The following is a 15646-nucleotide window of genomic DNA, read 5'->3' on the forward strand; positions in this document are numbered from 1 at the left end:
CATTGAGGATCATTTTGTCATTTTTCAATGTAATCTCCGCCCATCTCTACAGTTTTGGTCCATCTTTGAACAAGGGCATGTATCCCAGCACGGTAAAAATCACAGCTCTGCTTCCTAAGCCATTGACGCACGGATGTTTTGACGGCCTCCTCATCTTCAAAATGAATCCCACGATGAGCTTCTTTTAGTGGCCCGAACAGATGGAAGTCTGATGGTGCCAGGTCAGGGCTGTATGGGGGATGAGGCAAAACTTCCCATCCAATTTTGACAATCTCGTCAGAGGTGTGACGACTGGTGTGTGGTCTTGCATTGTCATGCAAAAGAAGAACATCTGCCATTGATTTTGTTGGGCGAACTCGCTGAAGACGTGCTTTAAGTTTGTTGAGGGTTGTGACGTATTGAACAGAATTTATTGTGCATCCCTGCTCCAAAAAATCAACCAGAATCACACCCTCTGTATCCCAGAAAACTGTTGCCATAACTTTCCCTGCCGATCGCACAGTTTTGAATTTTTTCTTCCTCGGCGAGCTTGTGTGACGCCACTCCATTGACTGCCTCTTTGATTCGGGTTCAAAAAAATGCACCCATGTTTCGTCCCCGGTCACAATTTTTTTCAGAAACTCATCTCCCTCCAAACGGAAGCGCTGCAAGTGTTGGGAGGCTATTGTTTTCCTTGCCTCTTTATTCTGATCGGTTAACATTCTTGGAACCCACCGTGCACAAACTTTTGAGTACCCCAATTGTTTAATAATCGTGATCACACTGCCTTTACTAAGAGAAATAATGCGACACACTTCATCTGCAGTCACCCGACGGTCACCACGAATGATGTCATCAACTTGCTGAATGTTGTGTGGAGTCACTGCACTCACCGGCCTGCCGCTCCGCTTTTCGTCAGTCAATGGTGTTTGCCCTTCAGCTTCCTTACAACGACGAACCCATCGTCTAACAGTGCTGACATCCACTGTCACAACACCATACACCTTCTTCAGTCTTTCATGAATGCGTATGGGCGTTTCACCTTCTGCATTCAAGAATTCAATCACACAACGCTGTCTCAAACGAACATCGATGTCGGCCATCTTACAAACTTCTGCTGTGCTGCCACCTGTTGACACAGAAAGTTACTACTGCAGTGGATTGCAGAAGAAGGTTTGAGGAATGGCGCCAAATTCAAATTTTTCACTTAACTTAATTTCTTTAAGTAGAAAAAAAATGGGAGGCATTACTTTTTGACCGACCCTCGTAGATATGAAACACGACTCTACTACGTTTAGTGAGGACTTTCTCACATTCCATCTCGCTGAAAACATATTTGAAGTGAACAGCTTAGCTGAATCATCTTGTATTATAGTCCGCTCTCTAAAATAAACAGGAGTCTAGTGGTCTAGTGGCTAGCGTTGCTACCTTTGGATCACGGATCCCGGTTTCGATTCCCAGCCGGGCTGGGTATTTTCCCTGTCCGGGGACTGGGTGTTTGTGTTGACGCATCTTTCCATCACCATTCTTGAAAGTGGCTAGAATGGAAGGTGTACGGGCGCTGATGACCGCGCGGTTGAGCGCCTCGCAAACCAATCATCATCATCGTCCTAACACAACCCATCACGGATTTCATCTTTATCCCCTCTAATAAATGAAGTTACGTAAATAATTCATCCTCACATCTTCCCAGTCAGCTCGTCTGGCCTCTTCAGTTCAGCCGCTACCCTCTCTTCTCGCTGTTGCTCGCCACAAACCTCTCCTCCAGTCGTTACCGTCTCTAGTCGGCGAATTTCTCACACATTACTGAGAAATCGTTATTAGTTGCGTTGAAAATTTTTAACTACTGCTTGTGATTAACAGAAACTAGTGACAGTCACCGTCACAGCCTGCCGGATATTTTGTGCATTTTAATCACTTTTCTAATAATAATATTCAGTTTCGACATGGGTTTTAAAGTCTTAATAGTGTAACACCAGCAGGGCTACAGTTGAGACAGTAAGTGACCATTCTCACAGATAATAAGGCACAAGCAACGAATGTTACAATAACGGAACATAGCAGAGTGAGGCCAGAGGGAAATCAGCGTTTCTCGGCTTAGATCTGAGACGTATGTTTGTCGCATATGATGAACATCTGACTTGTGCCACTAAGTGGTCGATGCTCGAGAGAGAGTAGGGACTTTGGAATTACGTCACAGCATAAGTGATTTTTTTAGAATATGTGTAGCTGACGTGACGATAGGCATAAGTAAAGCGTTTCATTTCAGGAAGTCAATATATTTGGCTGTCTCAAGAAATATTAATAAAAGAAATCTGTCTATATTATTCAGGATGACTTTACCACAACCCACCACTCATACTGTATATTCAACCACATACAATCCAATGACATGTTACAGGAACCTATGGCAATCCAACCCCACAAATTCATAGACCAGTGACTGTTTTAATTACAACTTGTTAAAATGAACGAAATTCAGGTAATTTATTGTTCAAATGAAGGCTCATTGTTTATCTTGTCGACCCATCCCGATCTAGCTTTTCCCAAATCAGTGCAGGCGAACGATGGAATTATTCTGGAAAATAAGACATGACCTTATATATACAGGGTGAAGAAAAATTCGCGCACTCGGACTTCACAGCGCGATTCCTCACATGCTAGCAACACAAAAATGTTTCTCACAAAATTTCGTACTTTGCATATTTCTGGCAGTACATGGAAGTTAAAGATTGGCAATCTGGCAATATTGTATTCAAATATATGGTAACTACCTCTGTAAACAAGTACAGCAGTGCAGTCCAGTTGATGCCGGCCGCAATGTCCAAGCGGTTCTAGGCGCTTCAGTCTGGAACCGCGCGACCGCTACGGTCGGAGGTTCGAATCCTGCCTCGGACATGGATGTGTGTGATGTCCTTAGGTTAGTTAGGTTTAAGTAGTTCTAAGTTCTAGGGGACTGATGACCTCACATGTTTAGTCCCATAGTGCTCAGAGCCATCTGAACCATTTTTAGAAAAATAAAAACAAGCTGCCGGCACGGTAGCTCAGCGTGTTCGGTCAGAGGGTTAGCTGCGCTCTGTAATAAAAAACTGAGTTAACCGATCAACGACGAACTTAAACGGCTGTCTTACGACGTCCGCCCCGAGCAGATGCAACGAACGAAAACGAACAAAATAAGATTTTTTTTAAAAAAAAGGGGTCTTCTACAAAACATTTGCAGTTGCGTACTATGAACACAGAAATAGAAGTACAATTGTCATTGGTCAGCTTTTAAAGATGCCTTTAGCACGTTCTGGACACGAATTGTTTCGCACCACTGTATCTACTAGATTCCAAACCTGTTTCCTATGTGCCCTCCCCCAATGATCCCATCGAAATTATTTGCGAAGCGCATTGCTAACCATGCTGGTGACGTAAGACCCTAACGAAATGTAATGGACCTGAACGTGGCAAGAATAACAGATGGTTTTAACCGATGGGAGCATTAGGGGAGGGTAGACACAAAAGAAGTTTAGAATCTGGTGGATACAGAGGTGCGAAACAATTCGCGCCCACGACGTACAAAAGGCTTTTTTTAAAACCTCACCAATGAACACGATTGTACTTCCATTTCTGTGTTGGTAGTATATAACTCTAAACGTTTTGCAAAAGATCCACTGTAATCGTTGCATGACTATTAAGGCGTCATATATCATACCACACAGACTCCATTTACCAAATGAAAACAAACAAGCTCCGACCTAGAATCGAACCCTCCACCGCCGGCCGGTGTGGCCGTGCGGTTCTAAGCGCGTCAGTTTGGAACCGCGTGACCGCTACGGTCGCAGGTTCGAATCCTGCCTCGGGCATGGATGTGTGTGACGTCCTTATGTTAGTTAGGTTTAAGTAGTTCTAAGTTCTAGGGGACTGATGACCTCAGTAGTTAAGTCCCATAGTGCTCAGAGCCATTTGAACCATTTTTGAACCCTCCACCTCCTGTATGCTCACAAAAAACAGTATCCACTGCACCAATTACACATCAGCCCCTATGTATGCTAATAGAGATAGTTGCCGATCATCTGATTGCCGTATTGTCAGGTGCCTATCTTTAACGTCCATTTACTGCCCAAAATGTGTACAGGACGAAATTTTGTGAGAAGCATTTTTGTAGCCTAAGTTTTTGCACCAGAGGATAGAAATACCGTTACAAAACGAAAATATTCGACACTAATTGGAAAACAAGCGGTCTGTGTCTGACCGCATGTCTATCTCGCCAAAGTTAGTTGAAAATGTGTATTGCAAAGCAACACACACACTTCTGAAAGACAGAGAAGGACGGGCTCCTCACGCGCTGCTCGTTTCGCTGTCCTGCATCCGTTAATGAGGTGCAGCTGTTCCTTTCAAACAGGTCCCAGAGTTCCAAGCACAAACACTGTACTGTTATGATACGTAACAGGACGAGTGCTCTTCTTGCCCCGACTGCAATCTGGAGGCTATCAGCGGTGAGTCAGTCAGCTGATTCCCGCCCCTCCAACTGCGTGACTTCTTCCTTTCTTCTGGAGAAGGAAGTGCGGACAGTGTGTAGACTTTGTCGAGACGCATGCTTTCCACGGTGAGCCTGCGCGCGACGATACTGTGATGAAACGCGTGCATCCACCTCATCGGAGTATATGTGACAACAAAATGAACACAAAAATCTTTAGTAATACTGTACAAGGTGGTGCAATGGTTAACGCACTCGATTCACACACAGAAGATAGCATTGTTGTGTGGGATACCTCAGTGAATGTTCTCCACCTTTCCATTGGTTGTCCTTACCTCGTCATGCATCAACTCAACCGAATGTACATTTTAAGATCTTGAATGCAGGAACCACATGACGAATGTACCCCCTACGAATTGGCGCCGATCTAGGCTTCGCCATTTCAAAGATCCAAAACTAATCCGCCAGCACATGGAAAGTCAGGAAGTTGCCGAAACGTCGCTACGCATTGGCCAGTTCACTCGGCTGACATTACGGCGAGAATTTATCAATGAAATTCACCGAGAAAACATGCACTCGCATTCAAAACTGCTTTGTTCCTGCTCCCTCCTGTAACTTCCGTACTCGTCCAAAGCTCCTAGATAAATAAAGAAAATTTTACAACATATTCTTTTTTCCTTATCCCGTCTAGTCCGTGGTCCGCTTTTTTCAGAATTTGGCAAATTTCATTTTTATTTTACATTGTGGCCGGATGCGCTTCCTGACGCCACAGATGCTAAGGTAAGTAAGAGACGTCGTATGTGCCATCTATCTGTGAATCGTGTAAATAACCGTGTATTGTATTCTTTGAGGCGGAATCTGGAGACCAACAGGGAGCATTTGCCTAAACGAGCATGGTAAACCGCTTGAAGAGCGCCCTCAGGCTACCCTGAGTACCAGTCCATGGTCGTTAAACTGCCACGCGGATTCAATCCGGCTCTGGCTCACCATCATCACTCTCAAATCACCGCGTTGCGCGTTATGTTGCACGAGCAGGTGAGTATTTACAACTTATAAGACACACACAATTATATCAGACAGATACCTGGAAAGTAAGTCCTGTGTTGTTTTAACTCTTGTATTTATCTTTTACTAACTGCGACAGAATGTCAGTCTCATGTACCATATAGAGCGGCCCTCACATGTTCAATATTATTGACTCAATATTGTCTATCAGTATCAATATCTTGCGCGAAAGTGCGAGGCCAAGAACGGCGATATTACTGCGCAATTTTTATGCCAGGGAAGTAGCAGTTACTGCCCAACCACAATACGAGTTGCTGCATTTGGCCTCTCGTGGCCGTTGTCGGAAACATGTGGTGACATTACAGTAAACAAGTATAGTTGCGAACAAGAAAATCGCATCACACTGTCAATGCTTTCAGGTCAGTTGTGCACATACTATAAAGTGCTTCAGCGTGTCCAGAAATATCGTTAGTAGTGCGTGCCGTGTTATCGATGATCCTGAGTGAGCGAGGTGGCGCAGTGATTAGCACACTGGACTCGCAGTCGGGAGGACGACGGTTCAGACTCGCATCCGGGCATCCATACTTAGGTTTTCTGTGATTTTCTCAAATCGCCCAAGGAAAATACCGGCATGGTTCCTCTGAAAGGACAGGGCCGATTTCTTTCCCCGTCCTTGACATAATCCGAGCTTGTCCTTCGTTTCTAATGGCTTCGGTGTCGACGGGACGTTAAACAAATGGTTCAAAAGGCTATGAGCACTATGGGACTTAATATCTGTGGTCATCAGTCCCCTAGTACTTAGAACTACTTAAACCTAACTAACCTAAGGATATCACACACATCCATGCCCGAGGCAGGATTCGAACCAGCGACCGTAGCTGTCACGCGGTTTCCAACTGAAGCGCCCAGAACCGCACGGCCACACCGGCCGGCGGACGTTAAACCCAATATTACTTCCTTAATCATGAATACTCTGAGAATGGAAAACAGAGGAATGTATCCTGTTAGTGAACACATTCAGATGAAAAAGAGCTTATAATCGAAGTTTTACAATTTTGCCAGGAACAAAAACAGCGAAATCAAGTAATGAAACCTCTACAGAAAGCAATATCGCCGGGGCAAATATGTTAGGAAAGTCAGATAGCACAGTTTGAAAATCACAGGTTGAAAAATTTTAAATAAGTACAAGAAACAGGGAAAAAAGGTAATATTCTTAGAAAACAGTGGCGTTCTTGAAAATTAGTTTTTCTAGATCAATAAAACATGTATTCCAAGAAAATTTTTCGACTATTATGAACTGAAGGAAATTCCTACTTTGAAAAAGATACCTATATTTTGAAAACCTACAATAAATTTTCAGGGGGACATTGAACATTTCGGAACATTTTGAAAGATATGTGATTTTTATTAAAAATGTGAAAATGAGTGAACCATCCTAACAAAACGTTCCGACATTGTTGCAAATCGTGCGGAATACTTGAGAGCAATGAGAAATTATGAAGAGGGTCCACGTAAACCACTAGCATTCACGGACGGAACGTGGATGCATACGCATTATACCATTAAAAATTTCTGGTAGCATGAAGAAGTTCTGGTTGTTAACGACTAATAGCAGTGCAGACCAAAGAGCTATTGTTGTCCACGATGCAGGAGCAACGGATTTTATAGAGAAAGCAGAGTTAATTTATGATTCCAAATCTAAATTCCAAGATACCGCGATGTTACGAATAAGGATAATTGTGACAAATGGTTAGAAGAGAAACTGATTCCTAACAACCCAGCTAGCAGTATTGTTGTTTTTGGTAGTGCACCGTGTCATACTTCTCAGAAAAATAAAACCTTCCCTGCTGCAATATAATTGAACGAGTCATTCAGAGCAAGATCAGTTTTGAACCAAGCTTAACAAGAAATGAGCTTTTACAAATTGTGTGTTATAATAAGCGAAAGCCTATCTTTGAAGGAGATGCAGTTTTAAAGCGTAAGGGATATACTGTTCTGAGGCTCCCACCATACTATTGTGATCTGAACCCTACAGAGCTAATCTAGAATACAATAAAATCAAAAACTGCAAAAAAATGTTCAAATGTGTGTGAAATCTTATGGGACTTTTAATGGCTAAGGTCATCAGTCCCTAAGCTTGCACACTACTTAACATAAATTATCCTAAGGACAAACACACGCACCCATGCCCGAGGGAGGACTCGAACCTCCGCCGGGACCAGCCACACAGTCCATGACTGCAGCGCCTTATACCGCTCGGCTAATCCCGCGCGGCCCTGGCGCAGAGATGTGTTAATGGAGAAGCAATAGAGAGTATACTAATCAACGTCGTACCGGACACTGAAGATGAATATACAGCACATGACGACGACAGTGATCTGGAAACTGACATGGGTGATAAAATTGGAACGGATTCCAATGAAACAGATACAGCAGATGAAAAACTTGGTGTCCACCCTGTATGCAGTGGATCATTCACGTAATAACTCAATCACCAAGGTTAGTTGAGCTTTCGTTGCGTAACTGTAGCTGTACCGTCCTTCCTTCTCTCCGCAAATCCGATTACGTGCTGACTCAGGATAAGCCAACCGAAGCGCCCTCACTCCCAGGTGCAATAATACGGTGGTCTACCGACATGTCCCCTTTACACCGGAGTGGATGGAAACGACACAAGCGAACGCGTATTCGCAGTTCACCATTATTCACCACCATTCGTTTGTGTGAACAAGCGTTTACACTAAAGGGAACTGAACCAAACACGAATAACGAACATAGCTTATAAACGCAGCGTTCTTGGTTTTTAGCGCTAATAATCGGCACACAGTAGACAACACTACGTAATTATAACTACGATTCAGAACTTCGATCTTCAGAGAGAATTATTTTGTGTGGCGAGCGCAATGCTTTTACGAAATAATCAAAATGGTGCACGAAAGAAATAATTTAAGTATCTCTCTTTGTAAACGCAAAAAGTATGGACGTAATGCACCTAACACTGGTTGAAACTCCATCTTTCGTGAACATTCGTCCAAAACTATACACATTTGCCAGTTGATCCTCTTCGCTGACTTCTCATTACAATTGAGGAGAAAATTCAAAAGCAGAACATTCTTTGTTGACGACCAAGATATCCTGAAGGGTGACTAGCATTTACACTTTGGTTATTATCAACCGGATCCGTATATGTTTGTGTTTGTTTCGCATTTCAATAGCTGCTGTACCTATCAGATAGTTTCTGATGTCTGCAGTGACATATGCGAAGCACTTAGAGGATATTATTGAAGTATGTATAAGGAAGATAATGCCAATAAAATATGTTTAATACAATGTGAAATATACATACCACCTGTCACATAGACTACATGATAAAATCTGTTATACAGTAGTTAGAGGGCAGACAGGGGTGGTCCCGACTAAACCTTTTTTACTTATTCTCAAATATCTCTGACATAACAGTGATGCGTCAGCCATCTAATTACAGCTACAATGAACGTAAGTAACGAGAATGACCAAGTCTTTCGTACATTTTTAATTTGAATCAGCATAACAGATACATCAAAGATGGAATTTTGGAAAGAATTGAAAACTGGGAACCATTTTATTATTGTGTATCGAACATAATTAGAAATTCGAAAATACGTGCCAAAGCAAAGATCATGATATAAAAGTCATATTATCAACCAATTCTGACCTATGGATCAGAATGCTGAACCTGGATAAAGAAAGATCTACGCAGAATACAAGCGACAGAGATGCGCTTTCTACGAGGCATCCTAGGAAAGACGAGAAGGGACAGGTTAAGGAGTGAGAAAGTACGAAACATCCTTCAGATCAACCCCCTAAAAGAAACTATAGAGAGAAATAGGCTTAAATCAGGGGTGGCCAACATATCATTCTTAACGGTTCAAAATCTGCAGATGTAGAGGTAATTTCGGGAGTACCGCAAGGAAGCGTGATAGGACCTTTATTGTTTACAATATACATAAATGACTTAGTTGACAACATCGGTAGCTCCGTGAGGCTATTTGCAGATGACACGGTTGTCTACAAGAAAGTAGCAACATCAGAAGACTCGTACGTACTCCAGGAAGACCTGCAGAGGATTAATGCATGGTGCGACAGTTGGCAGCTTTCCCTAAACGTAGATAAATGTAATATAATGCGCATACATAGGGGCAGAAATCCATTCCAGTACGATTATGCCGTTGGTGGTAAATCATTGGAAGCGGTAACGACCGTAAAATACTTAGGAGTTACTATCCGGAGCGATCTGAAGTGGAATGATCACATAAAACAAATAGTGGGAAAAGCAGGCGCCAGGTTGAGATTCATAGGAAGAATTCTAAGAAAATGTGACTCATCGACGAAAGAAGTAGCTTACAAAACGCTTGTTCGTCCGATTCTTGAGTATTGCTCATCAGTATGGGACCCTTACCAGGTTGGATTAATAGAAGAGATAGACATGATCCAGCGAAAAGCAGCGCGATTCGTCATGGGGACATTTAGTCAGCGCGAGAGCGTTACGGAGATGCTGAACAAGCTCCAGTGGCGGACACTTCAAGAAAGGCGTTACGCAATACGGAGAGGTTTATTATCGAAATTACGAGAGAGCACATTCCGGGAAGAGATGGGCAACATATTACTACCGCCCACATATATCTCGCGTAATGATCACAACGAAAAGATCCGAGAAATTAGAGCAAATACGGAGACTTACAAGCAGTCGTTCTTCCCACGCACAATTCGTGAATGGAACAGGGAAGGGGGGATCAGATAGTGGTACAATAAGTACCCTCCGCCACACACCGTAAGGTGGCTCGCGGAGTATAGATGTAGATGTAGATGTAGATGTAGATGTTGGCCACGTCCTGCCACGAGCCTCATAGCGCTGCAACTGACTGGTCCATTTCCCCCGCAGCCATGCCACACTGAGCGTGAAGAGGGGGAAACTGCGAACGCGCCGCAATTAAATGGCAATGCAGTCACATTGCATACGACTTGGTTTTAAATTTCGTATTTCTCAACAACATAAATCCAATGTAAAACAAACTCCCGATATTATCTAATTATTTTTAGTACGCTGAAGACATAATTTTTATCTGGTAAAAACTGTCGACATACTGACAGACGTAGACAATTTCGCAGATATTTGCACTCAAGCTGCCAATTAATCGCGACTTATTTAATCTTAATTGAAAAAACATCTTTCACATACTTGTTTTTCATCGAAATAACGTAGCTCTTTTGCAACCTCATTAGGAAGACTTGGAAAACATACCTGAGGAAACAATGTATACGTCCTGGACGGTTTCTGCACATGCACAGGAGCACTTTCAGCTGAAACGGCAAACGGTCTCTGAAACAGCTCGATATCAGATGTAAAACTATAAAATTACCAAATATGCAGCAACCAGTCGCAAAATCATGTTTTATTTATTCACTTTTGCAAATCGATTTCAACTGATTAACAGCCATCATCGGTGCTACAAATACATGAATAAAAATAATTAATGACAGTGACCAAATGAATAAATGTACATAAAGTAACGTAAACCAGTTAAATGTGTATAGACGCATTAACCCATTTAAAATGAACATACAAATTTACCTTTCAACGAATATGTGCCCTGAGCAGTAATACTGTCTTAAGCAGAGCTCAAACATAAAGTGATACATCGAGAATTGACTATGACAACGAGAAACCATAAGGGGGCGCTGCAAAGCAAACCCGCCCTCTATGCGAAAAGATACAGCTAAAATAAAAATGAGAGGAAGGAGAAAGAGGTATGACATACAAAGTGAGGTAAAATATAATGATATAATACTAAAATATTTAAATGAAATGGATATATTGACAAAGATTTTGTCAACCACATAGTACAGTTGTATACGCCAAAAAGCGATTGTACAAATTAGTAAAAAGGAACATACATAGATGAGAAGCACACCATCGAAAAAAATTTTAAATTTTTTTTAATTTTTTAAATTATTTATCATATTTTTATCCAAGAGCAAAAGTTCATCATAATACCAAAACGTAAAACGGTATTGGCATACATCTAGCATACTGTTAATGACATTCAGGAAGATCGGAATTTTCTTTCCGGCAGGTGGCGCCACATTGCTGAATGCTCATGTACTGTAAACTAAGTTGCGATAAGAAAATTATGGACACGAACGAACAAGGCCAAATGCGAAAAAAAGTGCTAGCGCACTTCATACATGGGAAAATTAAAACTGGCTCGATAGGATGAATTGAGAACTCGTAGGGGCTCTTATGGTGTGCCAGTATATCATGAAACATAGTAGCGCCCCCATATGGTTTCCCGTTGTCATAGTCAATTCCCGATGTATCACTTTATGTTTGACCGTATTACTTCTCAGTTCACATATTGGTTGAAAGCTAAATTTGTATGTTCATTTTAAATGGTTTAATGCGACTATATACATTTAATTGGTTTACATTGCTCTATGTACATTTATTCAGTTGGTCACTGTTATTAATTATTTTTATTCTTGTATTTATAGCACCGATGATGGCTGTTAATCAGTTGAAATCGATTTGCAAAAGTGAATAAATAAAACATGATTTTGCGACTGGTTGCTGCATATTTGGTAATTTGATGGTTTACGGTCGCTGCACGACTTGGGAACCACATGGAGCCCACCATTCAGATGTAAAACTGACAGTATCCTCAAAACGATGTCCGCAGCTCGTGGTCTAGTGGCTACCCAGCACGGTAGTTCAAAACTGAGTTAATGGATCACCGATGAACATGAACGAGCGTCATGAGACGTCTGCCCCGAACAAATAGAACGAACAATTACGAACAAAATGAGAATAAAAAACAAGTGGCTAGCGTTGCTCCCTCTGCATCGCGGGGTCCCGGGTTCGATTCCCGACCGGGTTGGGGATTTTCTCTGTCCGGGTACTGGATGTTTCTCTTGTCTTCATCATCATCATCATCATCATCCATGACAGCAGCTGGACTCGATTGTGTAAAAACTGAAGTGTGAAAAATTGGGACTTCGTGCGGGCACTGATGGCAGCGCAGATGAGCTCCCCACAAATCAAACGTCACGATCATCCTAAAAACGATTAGGAAGCTACACTTGTAATTCTTTCAAGGGCACAATAATTCATCAAACCTTGCTTTTTATTTAATCCCAGTGAGATTAGGGAACGGGACTGTTTTTGTCAGAATGTGTCCGTTCTACAAAGCGAATTTCTTTTTACGAGAGTAATCCCAAAAGTAGGGTCTCCTTTTTTTTTATAAGTACGTAGACCTGTTTATTTCTACAATGGTTTACATCAGTTTACAGCTTGAACATTTAGCTATTTTTCGACATAATCACCATTTCTGTCGATGCAATTTTGTAGATGCTGTGGCAGTTTTGGTATGCCCATGTCATACCAGCTCGCCGCCATGCAGTTCAGAAAGTTATGAACCACTTCTTTCACCTCGTCGTCGGAGATGAATCACTTTCCGGCCAACTGGTCTTTTAACCTAGGGAACAGGTGATAGTCACTGGGCGACAAGTCAGGGAAGCATCAACTCGTTGCCGCATGTGGTCCTCAGTCAGCATGCGTGGCACCCATCTCGCGCACACCCTCCGGTAGTTCAATGTTTCCGTTAAAATTCTGTGAGCGGTGCTTCGGGGAACCTCAGGAACCAACGTGCAGAGATCATCCAGGGTGATCCGCCGATCTTCACGCAAGCTTTGCTCAACCTTCAACACTGTCTCTTCAGAAATTGACGGTCTCCCGCTCCTTTGTTGGTCGTGAATTTCCGTCCGACCAGCTGCAAACACTCTACACCACTTACGAACATTTTTGACATCAATGCACGACTCACCATACACTTTCGTCAATTGGCGATGGATTTCAATCGGTGCAGTGCTCTTTGCGTTCAAAAACCGAATAACTGCGCGCGACTCGCACTTGGCGGTAACATCCAACGGGAGCTCCATTCTCAACGGCTGCCCAGCCAAGACTGACCGCCTCAGCGCGGCGTGCGCATCTTTAAACACAGCGCGTGAAACACTCTTCATAACAGTGGGACCAACTGCCACACAAACAGAGTCCCGTACTTATAAAAAAACAGGAGACCTTACTTTTGGGATTACCCTCGTAAATGCATCACCATTAAATCAGAAATAAGCTGTATCTCTCCTAGAAATGTCTTACTGTGGGCAGACCATTTAAAATGCGAGATCAGCAATCTATTCCAGATGTTCTAATTTCGTTTCTGCACTCCTTTTTCCTTCACAAATTCAACACAGTGAGTTTTAAATCGAATAATGGTTCCAGGCAAGCCCCTGAATTAACAAACGTACTTTGCAGTAATATATAATACATCCATACCCTTTGTTCAGTTCCATCGAAAATTATCGCAACTGGCAGCGGAATAAAGAGTGAGGCTTCTGAAATTTTACTATTCGAGCCGCCAGTTTCTTCACGTGCTTCGTGCCTGCAAATTTAGCACAAAGTGCTTCTTGATGTATAGAGCAATGAATCCCGTCTGTCGATCGGTGTAATGTTTTGCTCGTTCACTGCCAGTTAAATATTTCAATTCTTTCTGCATTTGTATTGTAACTTCGTTTCATAGCAAATTTTCAGTACCCGCCGATTATGCGAGTACATACGCAGAAGCGCCAAAGAATTTGGCATACCTGCTTAATATCGCGTAAGGCTCCCACGAACACGCAAAAGTGCCGCAACACGACGTGGCACGCACTCTACTAATATCTGAAGCAGTGCTGGGGGGAACTGACACCATGAATCCGGCAGGGCTGCCCAGAAATCCGTTAGAGTACGAGGGGTGGAGATCTCTTCTGAACAGCATGTTGCAGGGAACCCCAGATATGCTCAATAATGTTCAAATCTGGAGAGTTTTGCGGACAGCGGAAGTGTTTAAACTCAGAAGAGTGTTCCTGGAGCCACTCTGTAGCAATTCTGAACGTACTGAGTGTCGCGTTGTCCTGCTGGAATTGCCCAAGTCCGTCGGAATGCACAGTGGACATGAATGGATGTAGGTGATCAGATAGGATGCTTACGTACGTGTCACCTGTCAAAGTCGTATCTAGACATATCGTTGTTGTTGTTGTGGTCTTCAGTCCTGAGACTGGTTTGATGCAGCTCTCCATGCTATTCTATCCTGTGCAAGCTTCTTCATCTCCCAGTACCTACTGCAACCTACATCCTTCTGAATCTGCTTAGTGTATTCATCTCTTGGTCTCCCCCTACGATTTTTACCCTCCACGCTGCCCTCCAATATTAAATTGGTGATCCCTTGATGCCTCAGAACATGTCCTACCAACCGATCCCTTCTTCTGGTCAAGTTATGCCACAAACTTCTCTTCTCCCCAATCCTATTCAATACTTCCTCATTCGTTATGTGATATACCCATCTAATCTTCAGCATTCTTCTGTAGCACCACATTTCGAAAGCTTCTATTCTCTTCTTGTCCAAACTATTTACCGTCCATGTTTCACTTCCATACATGGCTACACTCCATACAAATACTTATCAGGAGTCCCATATCACTCCAACTGCACACGCCCCACACCATTACAGAGCCTCCACCAGCATGAGCTGTCCCCTGCTGAAATGCAGGGTCAATGGAATCATGAGGTTGTCTCCATACCCGTACACGTCCATCCCCTCGATACAATCTGAAAGAGTCTCGTCCGACCAGGCAACATGTTTCCAGTCAACAACAGTCCAATGTCGGTGTTGATGTGCCTAGGCGAGGCGTAAAGCTTTGTGTCGTGCAGTCATCAAGGGTACACGAGTGGGCTTTGGCTCCGAAAGCCCATATCGATGATGTTTCGTTGAATGGTTCGCACGTTGACATGTGTTGATGGCCCAGCATTGAAATCTACAACAATTTGCGGAAGGGTCGCTCTTCTGTAACGTTGAACGATTCTCTGCAGTCGTCGCTCGTCCGGTTCTTGCAGGATCTTTTTCCTGCCGCAGTGATGTCGGAGACTAGATGTTTTACCGGATTCCTCATATTCAGGGTACAGTCGAGAAAGGATCGTAAGGGAAAATCCCCTCTTCAGGCTATCTCGGAGATGCTATGTCCCACGCTCAAACTTACTTACATCTTGTTAACTTGCCGTTGTAGCAGCAGTAACTGATCTATCAACTGCGCCAGTCACTTGTTTTCTTATATAGGCGTTGCCGACTGCAGCGC

The sequence above is a fragment of the Schistocerca cancellata genome, chromosome 4, assembly GCF_023864275.1.
Source record: "Schistocerca cancellata isolate TAMUIC-IGC-003103 chromosome 4, iqSchCanc2.1, whole genome shotgun sequence".
Classification (NCBI taxonomy): Eukaryota; Metazoa; Arthropoda; class Insecta; order Orthoptera; family Acrididae; genus Schistocerca; species Schistocerca cancellata.